At 45.0% G+C, this 5,860-nt stretch overlaps 1 pseudogene; it reads left to right on the top strand.

Moving 5' to 3' along the window:
- Nucleotides 1–350: 350 nt before the first annotated feature.
- LOC128781512 (ferritin light chain pseudogene) lies at nucleotides 351–695 on the top strand (annotated as a pseudogene).
- The last annotated feature ends 5,165 nt before the right edge of the window (nucleotides 696–5,860 follow it).

Raw genomic sequence — 5,860 nt, 5'->3', positions numbered from 1 at the left:
TAGCCCCCAAGTCCAGACTACCATCATCTCCCACCCGAAATATAGCAGGTACGTATTGGTCTCCCACTGTTACTCTTGTCCCTTCTCACATAATCTATGCTCTTCTGCAGGTCAGCCAAGAGTGGTGCTTTAAAAACCAAAGTCAGGCAGTGCCCTTGCCCGCCCCCCGGATCTGTCTCTTGCTTCAATATGGTTTGAACAGAGCAGACCCATGGATGCCCCTTCTTCTAGTCTCCGACCACCCTCCAGCCTCTTTTTCAGGCACCACCTTTGGAACCACCTCCGCCATCCTCAGCCTCCAAGACCAGCCAATGTGTTTTTTGACCTTAACTCCTCATTGTCAAACAACCATGAGCTCTTACACTTGTCAGAATTATTCCCCTAAGGTGGAGGCTGCCATCAACCACCTGGTCAACCTGCATCTGTGGGCTTCCCACACCTACCTCTCTCTGGGCTTCTCTTTCCACCAGGATGCTGTGGCCCTGAAGGACGTGGGCCACTTCTTCCCAGAGTCGGCTAAGAAGAAGTGGGAGGGCGCTGAGTGTCTCTTAAAGATGCAAAACCAGTGCAGTGGCCACGTTCTCTTTCAGGACATGCTGAAGTCACCCAAGATGAGTGGGGTGAAACTCAGGAGAAGAACCTGGACCAGACCCTGGTTCTACCATGCAGACCCTCCTCTCTGTGAATTCCTGTGAACCACTTCCTGGATGAGGAGGTAAAACTCATGGAGAACATGGGCAACCAGCTGACTAACCTCCACAGGCTGCCGGCCCCCAGGCTGGGCTGGGCAAGTATCTCTCCTGAAAGGCTCACCCTCAAGCATGCCTTTAGAGTCCAGAGGCCTTTGAGGGACCCTTCTGCATTCCCATGGTGTCTGGCTTTTGCCTGAGCCTCTCCCTGAGGATCCTTTCCTTAAGGAAACCACTAGGCATCCTTTTACCCATCCTGGAGCTCCCCGCCCATGCGTTGCACCAAATGGAAACAATAAAGCTTTTTGCAAAAAAAAAAAGTCATATCTTGTCACTCATCTGCTCAAAACTTTCAATGCCTTTCTATCTGACTCAGTGTAAGATCCTAACTATTTTTAATGGCCAAAAGATCGCTCCTAATCTGTACCCAGCTTCCAGCTTCCTGCTCTTACCTCCTAAGTCTCCCTCCACCCCAACCTTTTCATCTTCAGTTGCTGGCCTTGCTGCTATTTCTTAAAGAAGAAAAAAATGCCCCTACCTCAGAACGTCTGCACCGGCTAGTCCTTCTGCACAACGGCTCTTTGCCCAGATGTCCACATGCCTTCTTCCCTAACAGCCTCTGCTCACCTGTCACCTTACCAAACAGGTCCTCTCCAAGCCCCTGTCTAAGAGAACATATCCCCAGCCCATCACCTCTGTGACCATCACTCTGCCTTATCTTTCTTCATAGCATTTGTGTCCATCTGACATACGTTCATATGTTTGTATGTTGGTTTGTCACTTACCTCCCCACACTCACGTAACCCCCACATGAGCCAAAACTTTGTTTTGTTCATTGCTACATCCGCATGTCTGGAGTACAGGTTACTACCTATTAGAGACAAAATAAATATTTTTAAGTGAACAAAATTGTACATGAGTAGCCCCCAGGGAGTCTTAGGCAGCCAGCCTGGTGAACAACTACGGGTGTAGCTAATATGAAGTAAATTCTAAAATATTAAAACGTGGATTTGGCGTGGCATTTTTCTCAATTATCACTGCTTTCATTGACGTCTAGGGAACAGACACCACACAAGTGTACGCTTTTAAAGCTATGTCGCCATCAGCAGGGGGTAGGGCACCCGCTGTGGGCACATCAGGGAGCAGAACCGCCGCTCATCTTACTCCCTGTCTGGTTTGTCCTCCAAGACAACAACATGCCCCCAGCCTCCCTGGGAAGGCTTGTCCCCTGTCTGGATGGGGACAAGCCTGCTCCCCCGCAGCCCCTGGGAAGGGGGCTGCATGACTCACCACAGCAGCCACAGAGGGTTTAAAGAACCCAGCGCTTGCTGAGTGCTGCTCTCTTTGGTCATGAAATCTTTCTCTTTCGGTTTTAATTTTCTAATTTGATAGTCTTAGAACTTAAATGACATATTAGAAGTAACACAACAAAGAACAGAATCAGGCTGAAGGGATAGTCAGAGGGACGACCACATAAATAATACTGTCTATGTAATTAGAGACTTATCATTTTCAAAAGGCTTCCACGTGTCTTATCCCACCTCGAGCCTCTCCACAGCCCTGTGGTTAGAGACAGTGGCAGCACCCAGGCTCTTATTTTGTAGGTGAGGAAATTGGGTCTCATAAAAGTTGGTCCTTTCTGATTAAAAAAGAAGCCAAAGAGGCTTTGGAGAGGAGCTTAATAAGCACCTCTCCAAAGAAGATACACAGATGGCAAATAAGCATGCGGAAAGAGGCTTCACATCACATGGGCATCAGGACAATGTAAATTAAAACAATGAGATAGCACTACGCACCTATTAGAATGGCCAGAATCCAGAACACTGACCTCGGACACTGGCCAGGACGCAGAGCAGTAAGAACTCTCATTCACTGCTGGTGGAAATGCCAGGTGTACAGCCACTTTGGAAAACAGTTTAATGGTTTCTTACAAAACTAAATACGTTCTTATCGTACAATACAGCAATAATACGCCTTGGTATTTTTCCGAAAGTGTTCAAAACTTATCTCCACACAGAAACCCGCACACAAATGATTACCGCAGCTTTATTCGCAGCTGCCGGAACCTGGAAGCAGTGAGACTGCCCTTCAGTGGGTGCCGGGGTAAAGAAATGGCAGTACATCCAAACATGGAGCATTATTCAGCACTGAAAAATGAGCTATCAAGCCATGAAAATACATGGAGGAATCTTAAATGCTTAGCATTAAGTCAGAGAAGCCAAAGTAAAAAGCTACATGCTATATGATTCCAATTACATGACATTCTGAAAAAAGCAAAGCCATGGAAACGATAACAAGAACAGTGTGGCCAGCAGTTGTGGGGGGGAGGGATTGATGAATGGGCAAAGCACAGAGGATTTTTAGGGCAGCGAGATTATTCTGTGTGACACTATAATGGTGGACACATGCAACCCATAGAATGTATAGCACCGAGAGTGAACCCTAATGTAACTATGAACTTCATGTGATTATGGTGTCGGTGTAGGCCCATCAATTGTAATAAATGCACCGCTCTGTGGGGAATGTTGATGTTGGGAGGGAGGGGCTGTACATGTGTTTGGTGTAGGACTATGTGGGAACTCTCTGTACCTTCCCATTAATTTTGCTCTAAACCTAAACCTATTTAAAAATCTCCACTGATTCCAAATGGCTTCCCTGATAAGTGTTAAATTCCGTATCATCTCGTTACATGCCCGTCACAGACGAATCCTGACCTGCTCTTCCAGGCTCATTGTCGTAGCCGTACTCCGTTCAACCTACGCTACATTCCCCCCATGATGTCCCTAGACTTCTCCTCCGTGCTTTTGTACACAATGTTCCCTCTGCATGAGATATTCTTAACTGCCTTTTCCATCTGGCAGACCTACACTCACCTGTACTAGTAGGTATAAATTAGGTTGTTCTATAGAAATAAACAATAAACTGTCAGTGACATAAAACTAAAAGTTCACTTTTTACTTACTCTATATGTCCATCATGAGTCAGCGGGGGGTCCTACTCTGAATCTCCTTACTCCAGAACCCAAGCTTATAGAGCAGCCCCCATTTGGATTGCTATCAGACACTGAGGCAGAAAAGAAAGAAAGAGAGAGAAGGGAGGGAAGGAAGGAAGGAAGGAAGGAAGGAGGGAAGGAAGGAAGGAAGGAAGGAAGGAAGGAAGGAAGGAAGGAAGGAAGGAAGGAAGGAAGGGAGGGAGGGAGGAAGGGAATTTTGCATTGATTTTTAAAGCTTCTATTCAGAAATACCACACATTAATTCCAGTCACTTTCACTCACCATGCAAGTCACATGCTTAGGCTCAGGCATGTAGTCAGCAGATAGTTGAACTGAATTAGGTTTGGGATATACCAGGAGAGTGGGACAGGGGAGAGCCAAGGGAGGAATGTTAAAATTCTGGACCCTGGTGTCTAAGAAGTGGATAAAAAGTGAGATCATAATGGGGTGTCCAACAGTGGAGGGGTCAATGAATTGGAGGCCCCTATAAGACTGAAGGTGAATGGCCCCTGGAGGAATCCCGTGTTTATTGGGAAAGACATATGTAAAGAGGTTTGGGGGGCACAATTCAACCTACAACATCTACTATTTTTCTTGTTTATTGATTTTTATTTTCCCACAAATAAACTATTTTTATTTTCATCAAAGCAGAGATTTTGTCTTTTTTTTTTTTTTTGCCATTATATCAAGGCTAGAACAGAGCCTAACACATAATAGATACTCTCTAAAAAGCTGAAAATGAATAAATGAATGGATGAACAACCAGTGGGTGTCTTCTATCTTTACAATATTCCTGAGAAAAGTTAATAAATGACCCAATCACCCTGCCATGATACATAGCCTCCAAAGATGATACATACAGTTCCTTCGCTCCTGTATGCCTGTGCTTTTCTGCCATTGAGAAGTGGAGTTTATTTTCCCTTCTTTTAAATCTGAGCACACCCCACCCTAGGACTGCTCTGACCAACAGAATGCAGTAGAAATACATTCTGGAACCCCTCAGCCCAGACTGAAGATGAGAAGCTTCCATTTCCTTCCTCTTAGAACACAGTCCCCATACTGCAGAAACAAGCCACATGGAGCACACCAGGTCCTCTGTTCGACCCTCCACCTCAGCTCTCAACTGATGACCAACACCATCTTCCAGTCATAGGAATGAATCATCTTGGACATTCCAGCCCAGTCTCACCTCTGCAGCCCAGATAACACTACATGGAGAAAAACAACCTCCCAGCTAAGACCAATCAACCAAGAAAATCACAAAAAATAACACAATGGTGGTTGGCTTAAGCCACTAAGCTTGGAGGTGATGTGTTCCACAGTGATAGATAACTGAACCAGAGGCTGGCAACTGGTCATGTGACGCTGCCGTAAGAAATATCTAAAACATGTAGGGTTGGTGTTGAAATCAGAAGGTGGTTGGAGGCCTGACAACTCTTAAAAAGACTACTGTGAAGGCTGGCAGAGCAGTGAGACAAACGGGATACAATTTATAAACCAGGGAAAATACGAGAGAGAAACATTGATCAGTTGCCTTCAGTACATGCCTCAACCAGGGATGGAACCCACAAGGTAGGCTCAGAGTTCGACGTCTCCTGGCCAAGATGGAGGCATAGGCAGATACGGTCCACTTCCTCACACAACCAAAAGAAGGACAACAACCAACTTAAAAACAAAAACAAAAAACAAACAGCCAGAAAATCAAACTGTATGGAAGTCCGACAACCAACGCGTTGAAGAAGAAACATTCATCCAGACTGGTGCACCAAGACAAAGAAATATGACCCAAATGAAAGAACAGATCAAAACTCCAGAAAAAGAACTAAGTGAGAAGGAGAGAGCCAACCTATCAGATGCAGAGTTCAAAACACTGGTAATCAGGATGCTCAGAGAAATGATTAAGTATGGTCATAAAATGAAGGAAGAAGTGAAGGCTATACAAAGTGAGATAAAGAAAAATATACAGGAAAGCAACAGTGAAGGGAAGGAAACCAGGACTCAAATCAATGATTTGGAACTAAAGAAAGAAATAAACATTCAACCAGAGTGAAATGAAGAAATAAGAATTCAAAAAAAATGAAGAGAGGCTCAGGAACCTCTGGGACAACTTCAAACATTCCAACATTCAAATTGTACGGGTGCCAGAAGGAGAGAGGAAGAGCAAGAAATTGAAATTTTT

Source organism: Desmodus rotundus, chromosome 8 (assembly GCF_022682495.2).
Source record: "Desmodus rotundus isolate HL8 chromosome 8, HLdesRot8A.1, whole genome shotgun sequence".
Taxonomy (NCBI): Eukaryota; Metazoa; Chordata; class Mammalia; order Chiroptera; family Phyllostomidae; genus Desmodus; species Desmodus rotundus.
This window is presented reverse-complemented; position numbering and strand designations above follow the sequence as displayed.